We start from the raw sequence: 19,238 nt of genomic DNA on the forward strand, positions 1-19,238 counted from the left end.
TACCTGCCTCTGAGCGTGCATAATGAATGAATCGTTGTAAGAGACTGACTGAGTAAGAGTAAAGAGTGATGACAGTATTTTTTTTTAATTATTATTTGAACGTATAGACCCTCAGTCAAGTGATCTCCTGCATACCACAACACCAAACCAACAACTGATCTGAGAAACGACACGAGACAGTAGACTAACCCCACATACAGCCCTCCATCACAAGCGCAAACACAGCGCAACTGGGCATGACAGTCACACAACGGGTCAAAGATAAACCTTACATGTAGATACACAGTGGTCCCTCGTTTATCACGGGAGTTACGTTCTAAAAAAGGCCCGCAATAAGCAAAATCCGCGAAGTAGACAGCGTTATTTTTTACAATTATTACAGACGTTTTAAGGCTGTAAAACTCCTCACTACACACTTTATACACTTTTATCAAACAGGCATTAACGTTTTCTCACTTTTCTCTCATGTGTAAACACTCTCAAAGTTCAAACCTTAGTAGAAAAATAAGACCAACCTGTTTTCAGGCCCAAACATTTGTTTGAGAAATAAAAATAGAACGTTTTCCTATAAATAATTATGATGGCTTTTAGAACTAACAAATTTAATTTTAACGATCAACCTACGAGTTTGGACACATAAGAAATTATTAATAGTGACTGAGCAGTATTTCACAGTTCCTCTGATCGCGCCTCTTCGTCGTGGCGCCGCTCTGCTGTTGCACCTTTTTCCACCGAGTCACACCTCGCTGCAGGTGTCTTTTTCTGAGTGAAGAACACAGTTATGAGTAGTTGTTGGCGCTCTTTTTTCTTCTGGGCGAGAAGATTCTTATAAACAGACACGCAGAACACAATGCACGTGCTCTCCCTTCGCGGTGCCGCAACAGGTGTCCCGTCATCTCGACAGAACACCGACCTGCTTGATGAGGATGCAGAGCACAATGCGCTGTTAAAAAAAAAGAAAAAGCATGCGAAAATGGACAAAAAAAAATCTGCGAAACTGTGAGGCGCTATATTTTCCAGTATTTCTTTTTTCAATTATCAATGCGGATCTGGCTGTGTCCGCTGTGGTGACCCTGAACTAAAACCGGGAGCAGCTGAATGACCAACAACAACTGGGTTCCTGGATCCAAGTTGACCACAGCTGAACAAAAATCCTCCTTTTCTGATGAACTTCAGCAGATCCTCTTCACTGTGTCTGCACACCCAAAGGTGCTGCCGTTCTCCCACGTGATTGGCTGATTAGGTATCTGCTCTAATGTGCAACAGAGCAGGTGTACCTAATGAAGTGGCCACTGAGTTTGTGTTTGGCCTCCTCTTGCTCCTCCCGTCTGAAGCGGTGTCAGGTAGACGGTGCAATAGATACCGCCTCACCTGCTCCTTCCTCGGCTCCCCTGCTGAGAGCAGCCTGTTGTTCTCTTGGCCCCCTCCCCCAAACACACCTGTCCACCCCCTCACCCCATCCTCACCCTTGTCCGCCCCCCATCACCATCAACCTGCTGCTGGCCTGCTGCCTCATTTATTGACGAAGCTCAAAGAATGCATGTGCGCGTGTTCATACGTCCTGTTCGGTCAGCAGCTCGTATAGTTCTTCTCTGAAACATGACGTTCTGACTGTTTGTTTGTTTGTATGTCGTGTTGACACTGACTGACTTCATTAGTCTGCGAGCCAACATAGGTATACCTGCTTCCCCCCCCCCCCCCACACACAACTCTATGAACCTATATTTTCCTGAAACCTCAGAGTGTCCCATTAATGAAATTGAATGTTAACATTGAAGATTTTGGGATGCAGTTACCTGTTTCACACAGCAAACAGACAAACCCTGTAATTGCCATTTTACATAAGGTAAAAACACCAGAATTCTTCACTGAGGTATATAAGGTTACAGGTTATACAAATATTGTTGTAGTTCAGATGCAAATAGCACAACAGCAATGTCTAAAGTATTCTTTGCATAAAACTGTGTTAAGATGTTGAAGTATTTGAATATATTACCTCTTTTTATTAAACAAATAGAGGTACCCCATAATTGTCTGGTTTCATACCTTTCAAATGTTTTTGTGATGCTGAAAATGTAGCAATTTGCAATTTATTAATTTTTTTTTCAGACAGTTAAGACTTCAAATGGTAGTTTAACTTGGTATGAGATAGACTGTTAACAATATGCTTTGTTTTTGTCCAGAGTGCACATGAATAATGAATAATGTCCAATAAAAGACCACAGACCTCCAGAGAGACTGTCCCTCCTTTAAAGTGTAAAAAACATTCAGAAAACAATCCAGTATGCATTGTGCATATGAATTAAATTTCATACCATGAATTCTGTAGCATGTTATACAGATGTGCTCATAGGTTTACATACCCTGGTGGAATTTTCTATTTTTCAGAGAATATGAATGATAACACAAAAACTTTTTTCCTCACTCATGGTTTGTGGCTGTGTGAAGCCATTTATTGTCAGACAGCTGTGTTTACTCTTTTTAAATCACATTGACAACAGAAACTACCCAAATGACCCTTATCAAAGGTTTACATCCCCTGATAATTTTGTCCTGATAACATGCAGACAAATTGACACAAACAGGTTTGAATGGCTACTAAAGGTAACCATCCTCACCTGTGATCTGGTTTCTTGGAGTCAGTGTGTGTGTAAAAAAGGTCAGTAAGTTTCTGGGCTCCTGACAGACCCTTCCATCTTTCATCCAGTGCTGCACTGATGTTTCTGGTTTCTGAGTCATGGGGAAAGCAAAAGAATTGTCAAAGAAAAAGTAATTGAACTGTATAAAACAGGAAAGAGATATAAAAAGCTATCCAAGGGACTGAGAATGCCAATCAGCAGTGTTCAAACTCTAATTAAGAGTAAACAGGAAAATGAGGGATAGTGTTGGAACCAAACCACAATCAGTTAGACCAACAAAAATTTCAGTAACAACTGCTAGTAAAATTGTTCACGATGCAAAGAAAAACCCAAAATTGAATGTTTTGGCCATAACCATAAACGTTACATTTGGAGAGGAGTCAACAAGGCCTATGATGAAACGTACACCCTTCCTACTGTAAAGCATGGAGGTGGGTTGCTGATGATTTGGTGATGTATGAGCTACAAAGGCACAAGAAACCTGGTCAAAATTGATGGCAGGAAGAATGCAGCATGTTATCAGGAAATACTGGATTTGCCCTCATCAGCACAGAAGCTGTGTATGGGACGTACTTGTACATTCCAAGATGACAATGATCCAAAACACAAGGCCAAGTCGACCTGTCATTGGCTACAGCAGAATAAAATGAAGGTTATGGAGTGGCCATCTCAGTCTTCTGACCTCAGTATTATTGAATCACTTTGGGAGATCTTAAACGTGCAGCTCATGCAAAACAGCCCAGGAATACTTGCAGGAGTCATATTTTTCCACATAAGAAAAAACTGTTTTGATAAGAATGAAACCGGATAATTATGGAATACTTGAGGGATGGACGGACATGACGTTTCTGTGTACATGAGGCCCCTGGTACAGATGTCAGTGAGGGGTGGAGGATGCCATCACCTAGAAGAACCTCTGTCAAAGTCTGTCACCCCTCACACGGCCCTTTTTCCCCTGGGCAGGTTCAGAGCCCGTCGGCAGCGACCCTGTCCTGGACAAATCGGACACTCCAGAGTCCAAGTCAAAAGTAGGAAAGAGGGTTTGAGAGAGGACACAGCATGTCAGAGAAGGAATGAAACCAATCTTAATGTGAAGAATTAAAACCATTTTAGGCTGTCAGCCACAGGGTCGCTGGTTCAGTCCCTGACCCGTGCATGTCAGAGGCACAGTTTGAATTCTGCGTCACTTTCCATAAAACATCTGCCGAATGCGTAAATGTGAAAACAGAAATCGGTGGATGATTTGAATGAGTTGAGTTTAGAAGAACCGATGGAGCGAGCGGGAAGGGAGAGGGGAGACACAGAGGAGGGAGGGGGAGACAGGGGAGGGAGAGGGGAGACACAGGAGGGAGGGGGAGACAGGGGAGGGAGAGGGGAGACACAGAGGAGGGAGGGGGAGACAGGGGAGGGAGAGGGGAGACACAGAGGAGGGAGGGGGAGACAGGGAAGGGAGAGGGGAGACAGAGGAGGGAGGGGGAGACAGGGGAGGCAGAGGGGAGGGAGAGGGGAGACACAGAGGAGGGAGGGGGAGACGGGAGGGAGAGGGGAGACACAGAGGAGGGAGGGGGAGACAGGGAGGGAGAGGGGAGACACAGAGGAGGGAGGGGGAGACAGGGGAGGGAGAGGGGAGACACAGAGGAGGGAGGGGGAGACAGGGAAGGGAGAGGGGAGACACAGGAGGGAGGGGGAGACAGGGGAGGCAGAGGGGAGGGAGAGGGGAGACACAGAGGAGGGAGGGGGGGAGGGAGAGGGGAGACACAGAGGAGGGAGGGGGGAGGCGGACTCAGTGTTCGGTATCTGTGCAGGACTGTAGCTAATAAAACTGAAGGGGGCCTGAGGGGAAGCAGCTGAACTTCCTGTAGTGGTGGAATTTATTTATTCACAGGCTCCGTTTCAGGGTTGTAGACTCGGCCGTAAACACTGAACTCTCTCTCTCTCTCTCTCTCTCTCTCTCTCTCTCTCTCTCTCTCCCTCTCTCCCTCTCTCCCTCTCTCTCCCTCCCTCTCTCTGCATCCTCACCGCCTCTTAAAAAACGCTCTGAATCGCAACCTGATCTCTTGGAGCTTGTGAAAAAGTCTCTCTCGGAAGGGAAGAACTCCCCTGTCCTCTGTGTAATTCCGGCCCTCAGCCTCAAATAAATAGTTTTTAACTTAAACACACGCGGAGTGATGAAGCGAGCCGGGTCCCATTTCTACATCACTGTGCCACAGAAACAACATAAAAGCTTTTCCGCTAATTATAAATTCAACATGAGCGTTTTTGTGTCTTTTATTTGTTGGACGGATCTCAGCAGGGACAGTCATGTCTCTGGATTCTTGGCCTTTGAGATCCAGAGACACCTGGGAAGATCTTACGGAGTCATGAGGTCAAAGGTCGGCAGTATTTGGTGATCCTGATATCTTTAGGGTCAAGGTGCTTCCTGTCTGGTTGTCAGACTTGGACACTAACCAGTGACTTGAGCTGAGGACTGGATGTCTTTGGTCCCAGGTCTCTGTGGAGGATCTTTGGGTCCTGCTGGAATGACTTTGTGTCAAATGAACACTTAGTTAGTGAGACTCAGATGAGGAGGATGACTGACACTGTGGGGGAACATCAGACACCACATTTAGTCCATGTGGTCAGTTTCTCTGGACATGATACAGTACACAGGAGCTGACCCTGGCCAACGACCCACCTACGTTTCATTTGGGTGCAGCAGATAGATGGTTACTTTGGAGAGGTGGGGATGGACTGGGTGTTTTCCTGGATGATAACCACCCAGGACCAAGAACAGCTCTGTGGTGTGGTGGGTCCAGTGCTTCCAGACCTGATCCTCAATCGGTGCTACTTGAAGACACTGCAACTCTAAAATATCTGAAGTCTTCAGTGGAGGTTGGATCTCCTCATGTGGAGGTCTGATATCCTCATGCAGAGCCCGGATGTCCTAATGCAGACGCTGTATCTACTGATGTGGAGGCCAGATCACCTCATACGGAGGTTGGATTTCCTGATGTGGAGGCTGGATCTCCTCATGTGGAGGTTGGATCTCCTGATGTGGAGGGCAGATCTCCTCATGCGGAGGTTGGATCTCCTCATGCAGAGGTTGGATCTCCTCATACGGGGGTTGGATCTCCTGATGTGTAGCCCGGATCTCCTCATACGGAGGTTGGATCGCCTCATGTGGAAGATGGATCTCCTCATACGGAAGTTGGATCTCCTGATGTGGAGGTCGGCTCTTTGCATACGGAGGGTGGATCTCCTGATGTGGAGGTCGAATCTCTTCATGTGGAGGCTGGATCTCCTCGTGCAGAGGTTGGATCTCCTCATGTGGAGGCTGGATCTCCTCATGTGGAGGTTGGATCTCCTCATGTGGATGCTGGGTCTCCTCATGTGGAGTTTGGATCTCCTCATGTGGACGCTGGATCTCCTCATGTGGACTCTGGGTCTCCTCATGAGGAGGTTGGATCTCCTGATGTGGACGCTGGGTCTCCTCATGTGGAGGTTGGATCTCCTCATGTGGAGGCTGGGTCTCCTCATGTGGAGGTTGGATCTCCTCATGTGGAGGTTGGATCTCCTCATGTGGAGGCTGGGTCTCCTCATGTGGAGGTTGGATCTCCTCATGTGGAGGTTGGATCTCCTCATGTGGAGGCTGGATCTCCTCATGTGGACGCTGGGTCTCCTCATGAGGAGGTTGGATCTCCTGATGTGGACGCTGGGTCTCCTCATGCAGAGGCTGGATCTCCTCATGTGGAGGTTGCATCTCCTGATGTGGACGCTGGATCTCCTCATGCGGAGGTTGGATCTCCTGATGTGGACGCTGGGTCTACTCATGCAGAGGTTGGATCTCCTGATGTGGAGGCTGGGTCTCCTCATGTGGAGGTTGGATCTCCTCATGTGGAGGTTGGATCTCCTCATGTGGAGGCTGGATCTCATCATGTGGAGGTTGCATCTCCTGATGTGGATGCTAGGTCTCCTCATGCAGAGGTTGGATCTCCTGATGTGGACGCTGGGTCTACTCATGCAGAGGTTGGATCTCCTGATGTGGACGCTGTATCTCCTCATGCGGAGGTTGGATCTCCTGGTGTGGAGCCCAGATCTCCTGATGCGGAGGCTGGATCTCCTCATGTGGAGGTCGAATCGCCTCATATGCAGGCTGGATCTCCTCATGTGGAGTCTCCTCGTGGTGGTCAGGTCTCATGACGACCCCACAGTTGTCAAAACATCTGTATGGCCACCTGAGGATTCTGCTTGCTGCCTGCCAGTGATGGAGAACCGCTGGTCCACTTGTAATATTTAGAGGAAAAGTTTGGAAGGAACTTGGTTTAACCATGAAGAAGAGTTTTGGATTCAGAGTTGTGATAAAGTAATTCCCCTGACGGAAAAACAAAGGAAGTGCTCCAGTCAAACACACGACATCTGATTCTTTTTAAATTCTGGGAGAATACTGGGAAAATGTTTCTGAGGGTTTTCGTTTATTCCACAAACTGCAACAAAGTAACAAACACGAGGGGGAAAAACCTGAAATCTGAAATATCACGTTCTGCAGGCGCAGTGAACACAAAGCAACTGTAGATGGTGCTATCTTCATCATAGTGGCAAAAACCCCCAATAAATACACTCAGTCAAGTTTGAGAAACTTCAGTTTGAACTACAATTTTTTTTTTAAACTTGAAGGATCAAAATTTCCCCTGAGACTCCATCACAACCTCCTATGAGTCAACACAAATGGTGTCTGAAATGGAACTTTCGTATTAGCTAGCTGTGTTATAATGTTATACACTTTAGCTTGGCCAAAGCAAAAAAAACTTCTGTAACCATTTTGATATAATTTGTACTCTGATACATACAAATATGTTGTCTATGATTTATTTTTGAACTATTGTTTGGCTGCACTAGCTTGGCTAAGTAACAAGTAGACAGTTGTGAATGCGTTACTGGTTTGTTTTGCCACTTACTGATTTTACTGAATAATTACGATCAATTTATTGCTGCTACACCTGCTAAAGGTGGGGGACTTTTTTCAGTAGCACTGTAATTTAATGGCTATTTTTTGAGAATTTGAAATGTTCTGTTCCAGATGTTTTGAGTTTTGCAAATTCAAACTTTTTGGTAGATTATAGCTTTGATAAACAGAAATAATATGCAACACAAGCTCACAATTATAACTATAATTATGCTGATGATATTTCAATTTATGCTGAAATCTGTACTGATTGTGCTTTGTGTTTATGAATTCTAACTCCATAACAATAATAATAATAATAATAATATAAATGAGACATTGTTTCTGTGTTGGTGGTCTAATAAAATAATAAATCACTTATATAATAAATCAGTCACGAATAAAAATCAGTGAAATGTGGTCATTTATGTCCTTTTGAATAATTTCCATGAGAAAACATCTTAAATTCAGATTTTTTTTTAATGGTTTGTTGTAGAAATTGGTCGATGTTAACAAAAAGCTGCTTCCTGAACATTTGTAGAGTAGAGTTTTACACACCTCTCTGCAGCTTCTCTCCCCCTGCCATCCCCTCATTACCCCATCCCCGTAGAGACGGTGCCTGCTCCCAGACTACCAATAACCAGCAAAAATCTATTTAAGCATAAAAATTCAAAAAGAAAAAATAATATAGCACCTTCAACTGCACCACAGACTAAAACAGTTAAATGTGGTCTATTAAACATTAGGTCTCTCTCTTCTAAGTCCCTGTTGGTAAATGATATAATAATTGATCAACATATTGATTTATTCTGCCTAACAGAAACCTGGTTACAGCAGGATGAATATGTTAGTTTAAATGAGTCAACACCCCCGAGTCACACTAACTGTCAGAATGCTCGTAGCACGGGCCGGGGTGGAGGATTAGCAGCAATCTTCCATTCCAGCTTATTAATTAATCCAAAACCCAGACAGAGCTTTAATTCATTTGAAAGCTTGTCTCTTAGTCTTGTCCATCCAAATTGGAAGTCCCAAAAACCAGTTTTATTTGTTATTATCTATCGTCCACCTGGTCGTTACTGTGAGTTTCTCTGTGAATTTTCAGACCTTTTGTCTGACTTAGTGCTTAGCTCAGATAAGATAATTATAGTGGGCGATTTTAACATCCACACAGATGCTGAGAATGACAGCCTCAACACTGCATTTAATCTATTATTAGACTCTATTGGCTTTGCTCAAAAAGTAAATGAGTCCACCCACCACTTTAATCATATCTTAGATCTTGTTCTGACTTATGGTATGGAAATAGAAGACTTAACAGTATTCCCTGATAACTCCCTTCTGTCTGATCATTTCTTAATAACATTTACATTTACTCTGATGGACTACCCAGCAGTGGGGAATAAGTTTCATTACACTAGAAGTCTTTCAGAAAGCGCTGTAACTAGGTTTAAGGATATGATTCCTTCTTTATGTTCTCTAATGCCATATACCAACACAGTGCAGAGTAGCTACCTAAACTCTGTAAGGGAGATAGAGTATCTCGTCAATAGTTTTACATCCTCATTGAAGACAACTTTGGATGCTGTAGCTCCTCTGAAAAAGAGAGCTTTAAATCAGAAGTGTCTGACTCCGTGGTATAACTCACAAACTCGTAGCTTAAAGCAGATAACCCGTAAGTTGGAGAGGAAATGGCGTCTCACTAATTTAGAAGATCTTCACTTAGCCTGGAAAAAGAGTCTGTTGCTCTATAAAAAAGCCCTTCGTAAAGCTAGGACATCTTTCTACTCATCACTAATTGAAGAAAATAAGAACAACCCCAGGTTTCTTTTCAGCACTGTAGCCAGGCTGACAAAGAGTCAGAGCTCTATTGAGCTGAGTATTCCATTAACTTTAACTAGTAATGACTTCATGACTTTCTTTGCTAACAAAATTTTAACTATTAGAGAAAAAATTACTCATAACCATCCCAAAGACGTATCGTTATCTTTGGCTGCTTTCAGTGATGCCGGTATTTGGTTAGACTCTTTCTCTCCGATTGTTCTGTCTGAGTTATTCTCATTAGTTACTTCATCCAAACCATCAACATGTTATTAGACCCCATTCCTACCAGGCTGCTCAAGGAAGCCCTACCATTATTTAATGCTTCGATCTTAAATATGATCAATCTATCTTTGTTAGTTGGCTATGTACCACAGGCTTTTAAGGTGGCAGTAATTAAACCATTACTTAAAAAGCCATCACTTGACCCAGCTATCTTAGCTAATTATAGGCCAATCTCCAACCTTCCTTTTCTCTCAAAAATTCTTGAAAGGGTAGTTGTAAAACAGCTAACTGATCATCTGCAGAGGAATGGTCTATTTGAAGAGTTTCAGTCAGGTTTTAGAATTCATCATAGTACAGAAACAGCATTAGTGAAGGTTACAAATGATCTTCTTATGGCCTCGGACAGTGGACTCATCTCTGTGCTTGTTCTGTTAGATCTCAGTGCTGCTTTGATACTGTTGACCATAAAATTTTATTACAGAGATTAGAGCATGCCATAGGTATTAAAGGCACTGCGCTGCGGTGGTTTGAATCATATTTGTCTAATAGATTACAATTTGTTCATGTAAATGGGGAATCTTCTTCACAGACTAAAGTTAATTATGGAGTTCCACAAGGTTCTGTGCTAGGACCAATTTTATTCACTTTATACATGCTTCCCTTAGGCAGTATTATTAGACGGTATTGCTTAAATTTTCATTGTTACGCAGATGATACCCAGCTTTATCTATCCATGAAGCCAGAGGACACACACCAATTAGCTAAACTGCAGGATTGTCTTACAGACATAAAGACATGGATGACCTCTAATTTCCTGCTTTTAAACTCAGATAAAACTGAAGTTATTGTACTTGGCCCCACAAATCTTAGAAACATGGTGTCTAACCAGATCCTTACTCTGGATGGCATTACCCTGACCTCTAGTAATACTGTGAGAAATCTTGGAGTCATTTTTGATCAGGATATGTCATTCAAAGTGCATATTAAACAAATATGTAGGACTGCTTTTTTGCATTTACGCAATATCTCTAAAATCAGAAAGGTCTTGTCTCAGAGTGATGCTGAAAAACTAATTCATGCATTTATTTCCTCTAGGCTGGACTATTGTAATTCATTATTATCAGGTTGTCCTAAAAGTTCCCTAAAAAGCCTTCAGTTAATTCAAAATGCTGCAGCTAGAGTACTGACGGGGACTAGAAGGAGAGAGCATATCTCACCCATATTGGCCTCTCTTCATTGGCTTCCTGTTAATTCTAGAATAGAATTTAAAATTCTTCTTCTTACTTATAAGGTTTTGAATAATCAGGTCCCATCTTATCTTAGGGACCTCGTAGTACCATATTACCCCAATAGAGCGCTTCGCTCTCAGACTGCAGGCTTACTTGTAGTTCCTAGGGTTTGTAAGAGTAGAATGGGAGGCAGAGCCTTCAGCTTTCAGGCTCCTCTCCTGTGGAACCAGCTCCCAATTCAGATCAGGAGACAGACACCCTCTCTACTTTTAAGATTAGGCTTAAAACTTTCCTTTTTGCTAAAGCTTATAGTTAGGGCTGGATCAGGTGACCCTGAACCATCCCTTAGTTATGCTGCTATAGACGTAGACTGCTGGGGGGTTCCCATGATGCACTGTTTCTTTTTTCTTTTTGCTCTGTATGCACCACTCTGCATTTAATCATTAGTGATCGATCTCTGCTCCCCTCCACAGCATGTCTTTTTCCTGGTTCTCTCCCTCAGCCCCAACCAGTCCCAGCAGAAGACTGCCCCTCCCTGAGCCTGGTTCTGCTGGAGGTTTCTTCCTGTTAAAAGGGAGTTTTTCCTTCCCACTGTAGCCAAGTGCTTGCTCACAGGGGGTCGTTTTGACCGTTGGGGTTTTACATAATTATTGTATGGCCTTGCCTTACAATATAAAGCGCCTTGGGGCAACTGTTTGTTGTGATTTGGCGCTATATAAAAAAAAAATTGATTGATTGATTGATTGATTAGCCTCGTCTGCTGGAATCAGTCATGTGCATCTGTGTCGTGGTTGGAATGACGTCATTTCAGTTTGTTCTGTTGAACTCACTTATCAAAAAAAGGACTCTTTACAAACTAAGTACTGGTCTGAAATGAACAGAGCACGAATGCCATTTAAGCCTTTAATTGTCGGAATAAAACCCACACGTGTGAAACAATGAATTGTTTGATGGAACAAGAACACCTGATCTGGATTTTAAGGTAGATGGGGTTGGATTTGTGCCCAGGTTCTTCCTCAGCTCAGATCCATCTTGCTGTGGTTCACAGGTGGGGGAAGGGGCGGGGTCAGGGTGCTGGTGTTTGGCGAGCACAGGGGTCCGTGAGTGATGGCGTCCCAGTGTCCCACATCCTCCCACAGCATCTGTCATCATTGCTCTGCTGATGTCCCCGCTGGGATCATCACTCTCCTCCTCCACACTCGGGCCACGCACCTTTGTGTAGGCCACGCCCCCACACCCAGCACCTTTACAGAGCCCCCCCCAACATCCTGTTCATTACATTTTTGGCCACTTATAGATGATTTTAAAGAGGTTTTTGTTTTTGTTTTTTTTGGTAGTTTGTGGTCATTTGACATGTCGGTGATTATTTGACGTCGGTGATTATTTACGCTCCTCTGCCGCTGAGATGATTTTCTCTTTTTCATTCAGTGATGTTAATTCCTGATTCTTTCTCTGAACCCTTCAGCATCACATAAAGTGATTCTCTCACACTTTTAAAAAAAACTGCAGTTGACAAATATGTTAAAAATTTTGCTATCAGCATCTGAATGAACCCACTTTCTCCAACGGGAGTTTGTGCTCCTGAGATCCAGATAATCCAGCCTCTGAAGGCGAGGCCTCAGAGGGCTGATGGGTAATCTGCTCCCACCGCAGTGTAAATATATATCTGTCTGTCACGCTGTTTATGACATCATCGTGTGGCTTCATCATGATGTCATTCATACTGATCAATCATAAATATTTTGTTGATCAATACATGCTTTAGGTCATCTATCTAGGCTTTTCTTATTGAGAAATACAAAAAAATGTGTATTTTCAGACCACATTTCCCTTGACCTTTGACCTTTAACCAAACAACTTCAAAATTTAATCACTTTCAATAGACGTCCAAGTAACAGTCCCACCAAGTTTGCTCCATCCAGGCGTCTCGATTATTGGAAAATACAAAAAATAAACAAAAATGGGTTTTGAGACCCTATTTTCTTTGACCTTTGACCTAACTACTCCAAAGTCTAATCACCTTTAGACATCCATTCAAGTAAAATTCTCACAAAATTTAAAGTTGATCCATCCAGGAGTTTTTGAGTTGTCTTGTCCACAGACAGCAGTGAAAACAGCCTGCAGTGTAACCAGCCGTCTTGCCCCGCCTTCTCCCTGCCAGGCTGCAGTGGCACCATCATAATGGAGTTTTGGTAAATACGTATTTAAGTATGATTTACATGATGATCTACATTAATCAGGTCCCTGAGCAGCTTTGGTGGACTCCCTACCTTCCTTCCTTCCTTCCTGCTTCCAGTTCCTCACTCCATCTCTCAGGAAACTCATCACACATTTTATCCACAGATTGAACCTTTTTGTCTCCAGCTGAAGCTTGCGACCAGAGGCGGAAGTTGGAAAATGGATTGACAGGGTTTCTGAGTGTTTGTCCTGAATTGGTTCCTTTGGTACCATGGCAGTCACATGGTTTGGGTGTGTTGGTTCCAGTGGTGGTAGGATTTTTCAGATGGTGTGCAGAACTTTCTGCAGTTTTCCTCAGAACCTGACCTGCAGGGCTCATTAGGACAGTTTGTAGGTGAAGATGTTCCAACACAGCGGTGCTCTGCTGCAACCTGGTGGATGGTTCTGTGTAAATTAGGACTAAACGACAGTACTGAGTGAAGGGGTTCAGGTTCCTGAGTCTGTGGACTGTTAGGTGGGCCGGTTGCTTTGTTGTGCTTCTTCCTGTTTGGGTTTGTCTGCTGTGCATCCGGTAGGATCACAGAACTTCATGGATCTGTGGAATTTGCTGATTTCTGGTTTTCTTGATGTTTAATTTGAGTTTTGAGACAGAAAACTGGATCAGTATTTCTCACCTTAATTACAACTAAAGTCTCAGATTTAAACTCTGACGGTTTTAGTTTCTAAAGAATCGACTTTGGGAACTTTGAAGCCAGATAATGTCCTACCTCCCTAGTTTGTGTCTCTTTAAAAACAGGATCTCAAAGCTGTAATTGACACAAACGGCCACCAGAGGGAGACATTACACTGTTAATGATGTCTGGACAGACGTTGACCTCTGATTTTCCTGCTTTTAATCTCAGCATCTTCTGCATTTTTTCTACTTTATTCATTTGAACTGTTTGTTATAGTACATATGTTGTGTTTGTACAATGAATTAAAATAAACACAATCAACTTGACTGTAGTCAAGTACTTCTGGCTCTACACAGAACAAACAGTAATTAATAAATATATATTACAGACATTTAAATGTAAGCACAATCTCTTTACAAAATTTTGCAAGATTAAGCTGTGTTTATTTTAATTCATTGTACATATGTTGTGTTTGCAGCGGTGGTGGCCAAGTGGTTAATGCGCTTGCTTTCAGTCCAGAAGGTTCCGGGTTCAAATCCCACCCCTGCCACATTTCTCCATGTAGTGTGGAGTTGCGTCAGGAAGGGCATCCGGCGTAAAACCTGTGCCAATTCAACATGCAGATCCACCTTGAATTTGTTGTGGCGACCCCGAGTGCAAACAAGGGAGCAGCCGAAGGGACTTACTGTACATATGTTGTGTTTCTCACTTACCCCAAGAGGGGTCTTATGGGAATAAATTTTACTTACTTACTACTACAGCGAAAATGGCACCGGCGACAAACTCTAGGAAGCACAAAATCACACGTAATCACACAGCAAATGTTAAAACCCTGTAAATTTACTTCTGTTTAAAGCCTGGATTATTACTGAGGCTGTTGCCTGAGCCTGGGTGTGTTCCCTGAAAGATGCAGTGAGTGAATAAGTTCTGAGTTCATCTCCTCCAGTTCACCACAAAAACATAAAAACAGTCCATTTTTTCATCTTGTTTGTTTTTTGGATATTCCCGGTTGGTCACCACAGGTGATCCGGTACAGACCCGTACCCTGCCCCTGGTCTTACTAGCCAGTCTCCCAGCTGGGTACCAGTCAGAACCGTCTGTGCTTCACCTCTGAGACCTGATGTCAGGATCAGAGCAGCTTTGCTGTAAATATCATCACTGCATAAGTCTACGGTGAGGAACAACTGAACTTTGATGTACCGGATCAACAAAAACAACTTGGTTTGAATCATTTAAAGTGCTGTGCACCAATCTGCTGGACATGTCTGGGATTGTTTCAGGTAATAATCTTGTCATGTGTAGGATGGAAATTAGGAGCAGGTGTCTTTCAAGTTATTTGTAACTTGAAATGAGCTTTTTAGTTTCTTTCACATCCAAACTCTTGACCTGGTGACCACCAAAGTCACTGCTGCTGGTTTCAAGACATTTTTCCATTTCAAGCCTCTGAGTGTTTGATTAATTTACTTTGTTTATGAGAAGTCCAATTTAAAATAAATAAATAAATAAAAAAAGCTGTTTTGAAACTTAAATCCAGGTTTGAACGGGAAAACCAGGAAAATCCTCCGTATACTCAAAAGAGCAATAAAGTTAATTTTCATACCAGAAAATAGATCAAACAAAAAACTCATTTCATCGGGTCGACTGAGCGTCTAATGACTAACGAGGTGACTGATCGTTTATCACGCTGCCGATCCCCAGTCTGCCTCACACCCGCCGACTGTGTGTGTGTGTGTGTGTGTGTGTGTGTGTGTGTCTCCAGCTGTTTCTTTGTTTGTGTGAACAGCTGACAGGTGTTCTGTTGTTTTCATGTTGTGCACATCTGTGCGAGTGCACGTGCACTCTCTGTGTGTGTGTGTGTGTGTTTGTGTGTGTATGCGTGCGTGTCTGGGAGAAATGAGTCCATTTTAAACACGACATCATGATTACAGCTGCTGTCACAGGTGAAGTCGTTCAAATGTCGCTCTGATCATTTAACGCTGATCATTATTTGAGTAGTTCTGATGAGCTGATTAAACCATTGATTACTGTCTGATTAGTCGATTAAACCTCTGGTTAGTTGACCAGTAAATCAATAACTAACTCTTGCCATTAGTCTGTCAATCTTTTAAACAAGGTTTTTTCCTCATTAAAAAAATACAGATTTTATGAATTAACAAAAATAAATATAGACAAAAGTTAAAAGTTGCTTGTGGTGAAAATGTTATCAGAAAAAAGTCTTTGTGTCTCTTTGAGACTGTGGTGGGCACAGATAACCAAAAAATTAACTTTGATAACAGATAATCAGATAACTGAAAAGTTATCTTTGATAAAGATAAACCGATAAACCACCCAAAAATGTGTCGGAAGTTACAGATAACCGATAAATTCCAGTATTGTCTCTGGTACACTTGCAACTACTAACAAGCTGATTTTGAGTTTAACACCGCAATCACTTCTGGTAGCATCAAAGGCGACGACAGACCCAAACAATGAGTCAGCACTTCTGTCTTTGAGTGTCCTGCCCCCTGCTGGAAGCTCCTGTTTACTACATGGCTTCCAACACAGATGCAAGCTGAGAGGAGCCATGAAGCTCAACTCTCTACCCAATCACCACGCTGCCGTCAGGCGGAGGTTTTGGCAAATAAAGCAGTGCTGACTTATGGTTTGGTGTATAAATAAAATGAATACTGATACTGATAGAATAACTCCATTAATGTCAATTCTGTCATTTGTACAAAGTTAAAATATAACATATATCTTTTAATGTTGAATAATGCACTAATTCTGAAATTTTGTAACAAACACAGACAGATCGTAAAGGATTCTGTGTAAAATGTGCCTCCGCTAACACTGATTGGTTGACTCATTCATTATGTAAACCAACACGTTAATGTGAGGTGTGTCGTGTGTTGGTGTTTTTGTAAAATATGCCATTTTTTTATTTGTAAAAAAAAAAAGGCATTTTCCAAAAAAAAAAAAAAGAAAGGAAGAAAGGAAAAAAAGCCAAGTTGTAATTAGATAACTGTCTGATATAACCGGTGTCAAAAATAAATAGAACACTGCCATGATCTACTGGTGCCAGACGTTCAGTACTTAAGCTGGGTTTTGGCCCTTTTTCAGCTGATTTTTCATTTGTGCGAGAATTTTAGGCACTAGTGTTTAATGCTGTTGTCCGTGGAGCCTGAACAGAGTGTCTGAAATGCATTTGTCCTGTCGTGAACCTACTGAGATTACCCTATCCTACCCATAATGCACTTGGCACAGCATGTCCACACTAAAACCTTAAAAATTAGCGCATTACTTTAAAACTAAAACATATATGTGATATTTTCACTTTATAAAACTTCAGACGTGATGGTAATTTAAATAACTTGGTTAAAATTTGAACCATAACTTAAAAATGTATGCCTCTGGATGACTTGGGTGATATTGCCCTGATATTGGAGCGGTTTCTTCTAGAAGCAGCTCTCCTCTGTTTGCAGAGGGTAGAACTACACATCTGCTATGAAACATTTAACAGGTAGGTGTTCAACTAATTTTAAAGTTTATAAATGTTTGTAGCTGTTCAGCTTTATTTACCACGTTAACGGTCTAAAAATTATTGGACAAAAATTTATCGGAAGATAATTAGTCCGATAATGTTTTTTAAAGTTATCTAAAAAGATAATCCGATAATGAAAACATTATCTTCGATAATTAGCAGTTATCGGATTATCGGAACTGTGCCCACCACTGCTTTGAGACAGAAACTAAAATATTGATGGATTTACATTTTAAGACTGAAGGAAACATTTCAAACTAATTTTACTGAATGATACAATTCAGGTTATATTCTGCCTCAGACTGTGAATGACATCATTAGACAGTACTGATTCAAAATATTATAAAAGTTCTGCAGTATAATAAATTGTGCCTCTTTTGTTGTATTTTTGTCAGGTTTTGGTTTGTGCTCTGTTTTATTGTACATTTTGTCTTATTTTTGGGTGTTGTCGGTTCTTTGCCTGATGCTTTCTGCTTGGGTTCTCTCTGTCTTTCTCTTGGTGGTGGGCGTTTCCCTTTGTCTGACCACATCCCTGTTCTAGTCGCCTCCCCTCACACCTGTCCTTGATTTGCAGCTCATCACTTGGGTGTATTTAAGACTCTCATTGGGCTCTGGTCCTACGCCAGATCGATGTCCCTTGAGCCTTCTTTCCAGCCTTCTCTTGTGTCACTGCCTTGCTTCGTTTTGCCTCATTGTGTTTTTGACCACCTGCTAGTTTTTCTTGACCACGCCTCTAGCCTGATGATTGTTGTACTTCTGCTCTTGTCTGACTGCCTTACCGTGTACCAACCGCAGGTAACCAACCCAGTAAAAGAGTTAAGCCTGCAGATCTGTGAGTTTGTGTTCTGCATTTGTGTCCAGCCAGTTGTCTACACCGAGCCTGATAATTTTCAGCTTTTTAACTTGGTATTTATGTGATGTTGTCATGTGAATTTTATTCTTGCTATTTATTTTTTATTATTTTTTTTATTGATTTTTACCTGATGGCCATATTTTGGTCATTGGGAACTGTGAAGACTGCATCCGTCTGTCCATCCATCCCTCTGTCTGTCTGAGATCGAGACCTCTTTTACAATGGAGACCTGGAGAATTACAAAGTTTCAAATCCACCTATTCTGCATATCTTTGGATGTGGGAGGAAGCCGGAGCACCCGGAGGAAACCCACACAAACACGGGGAGAACATGCAAACTCCACACAGAAAGGCCACAGGTGGGAATTGATCCCATTACCTTCTTGCTGTGGAGCAACACTGGTAACCACTAATTCACCATGCTGCCTTTACGAATGCAGGTCAAATGCAGTTGGAACACAGTAGGAATACCTGGAATGCTGTTAGAAAGCAGTAAGGATAATGCGGAATAGTGTGGTTTGAATCCCAATTGAAATCTAGTTGGAAGCCAATCGAGATGCACTTGAGGTGCATTCCGGCTCATCCGTGGCACATTTGGGATATTCTAGCAGGATCAGAAGTGGCTGACCATTTCAATTTTCCCCTTGAGCGCGATGGGAATGTTTTCGAATGCTGTTGTGATGCCGTTCCATACGTCTCCACTTCGCCTGCACCTTGAATGTTTTGAGCATGAGCAGAACATTCAGGTTGGCCACAGAATGCAGTCAGAGGATTTCGAATGCACTTTGACTGTTCTGGAATATACAAGGAATTTTCATCCTGACGGCGTTCCGGCTCATGCCACCTCTCATGTGACGGGGCTTAAATAAATGAGTGCTGGATTTGAGGTCCAGATCTTAGTGGAGCGGAGTGCGCTGCAGCGTGGAGTCCATGTCTCTGTGGCGTCTGGCTGCCTGGTTTCCTGACTGGATGGCTGTTTTTTCCACCAGAGAGCAGACGGAAGGAGCCGGGGAGGGGGTTTGATCGTTTTGTGGGAGGGCCTTCAGTGTATGTGTGACCCCGCTGACAGCTCGTCTGCCTGCGAGCGTCTTCTCTCAAAGAAGGCAGAACATCTTTTGGGCTGAGTGCTGGTAGGTGCCGGCATGCGTGGGCAATCCGCTGAGCGCAGGATTCACATCTGTG

At 42.7% G+C, this 19,238-nt stretch overlaps 1 long non-coding RNA gene across 1 annotated transcript; it reads right to left on the bottom strand.

The window, feature by feature from the left end:
* Nucleotides 1-1,696: 1,696 nt before the first annotated feature.
* On the bottom strand, nt 1,697-18,387 carry LOC117518232. Its single transcript, XR_004562924.1, has 3 exons — nt 18,299-18,387; nt 13,350-13,352; nt 1,697-1,709 (listed from the first exon to the last, which is right to left on the bottom strand). It is a non-coding gene; the product is annotated as an uncharacterized LOC117518232 (long non-coding RNA).
* Between the last annotated feature and the right edge of the window lie 851 nt (nt 18,388-19,238).

This window comes from Thalassophryne amazonica, chromosome 10 (genome assembly GCF_902500255.1).
Source record: "Thalassophryne amazonica chromosome 10, fThaAma1.1, whole genome shotgun sequence".
Lineage (NCBI taxonomy): Eukaryota > Metazoa > Chordata > Actinopteri > Batrachoidiformes > Batrachoididae > Thalassophryne > Thalassophryne amazonica.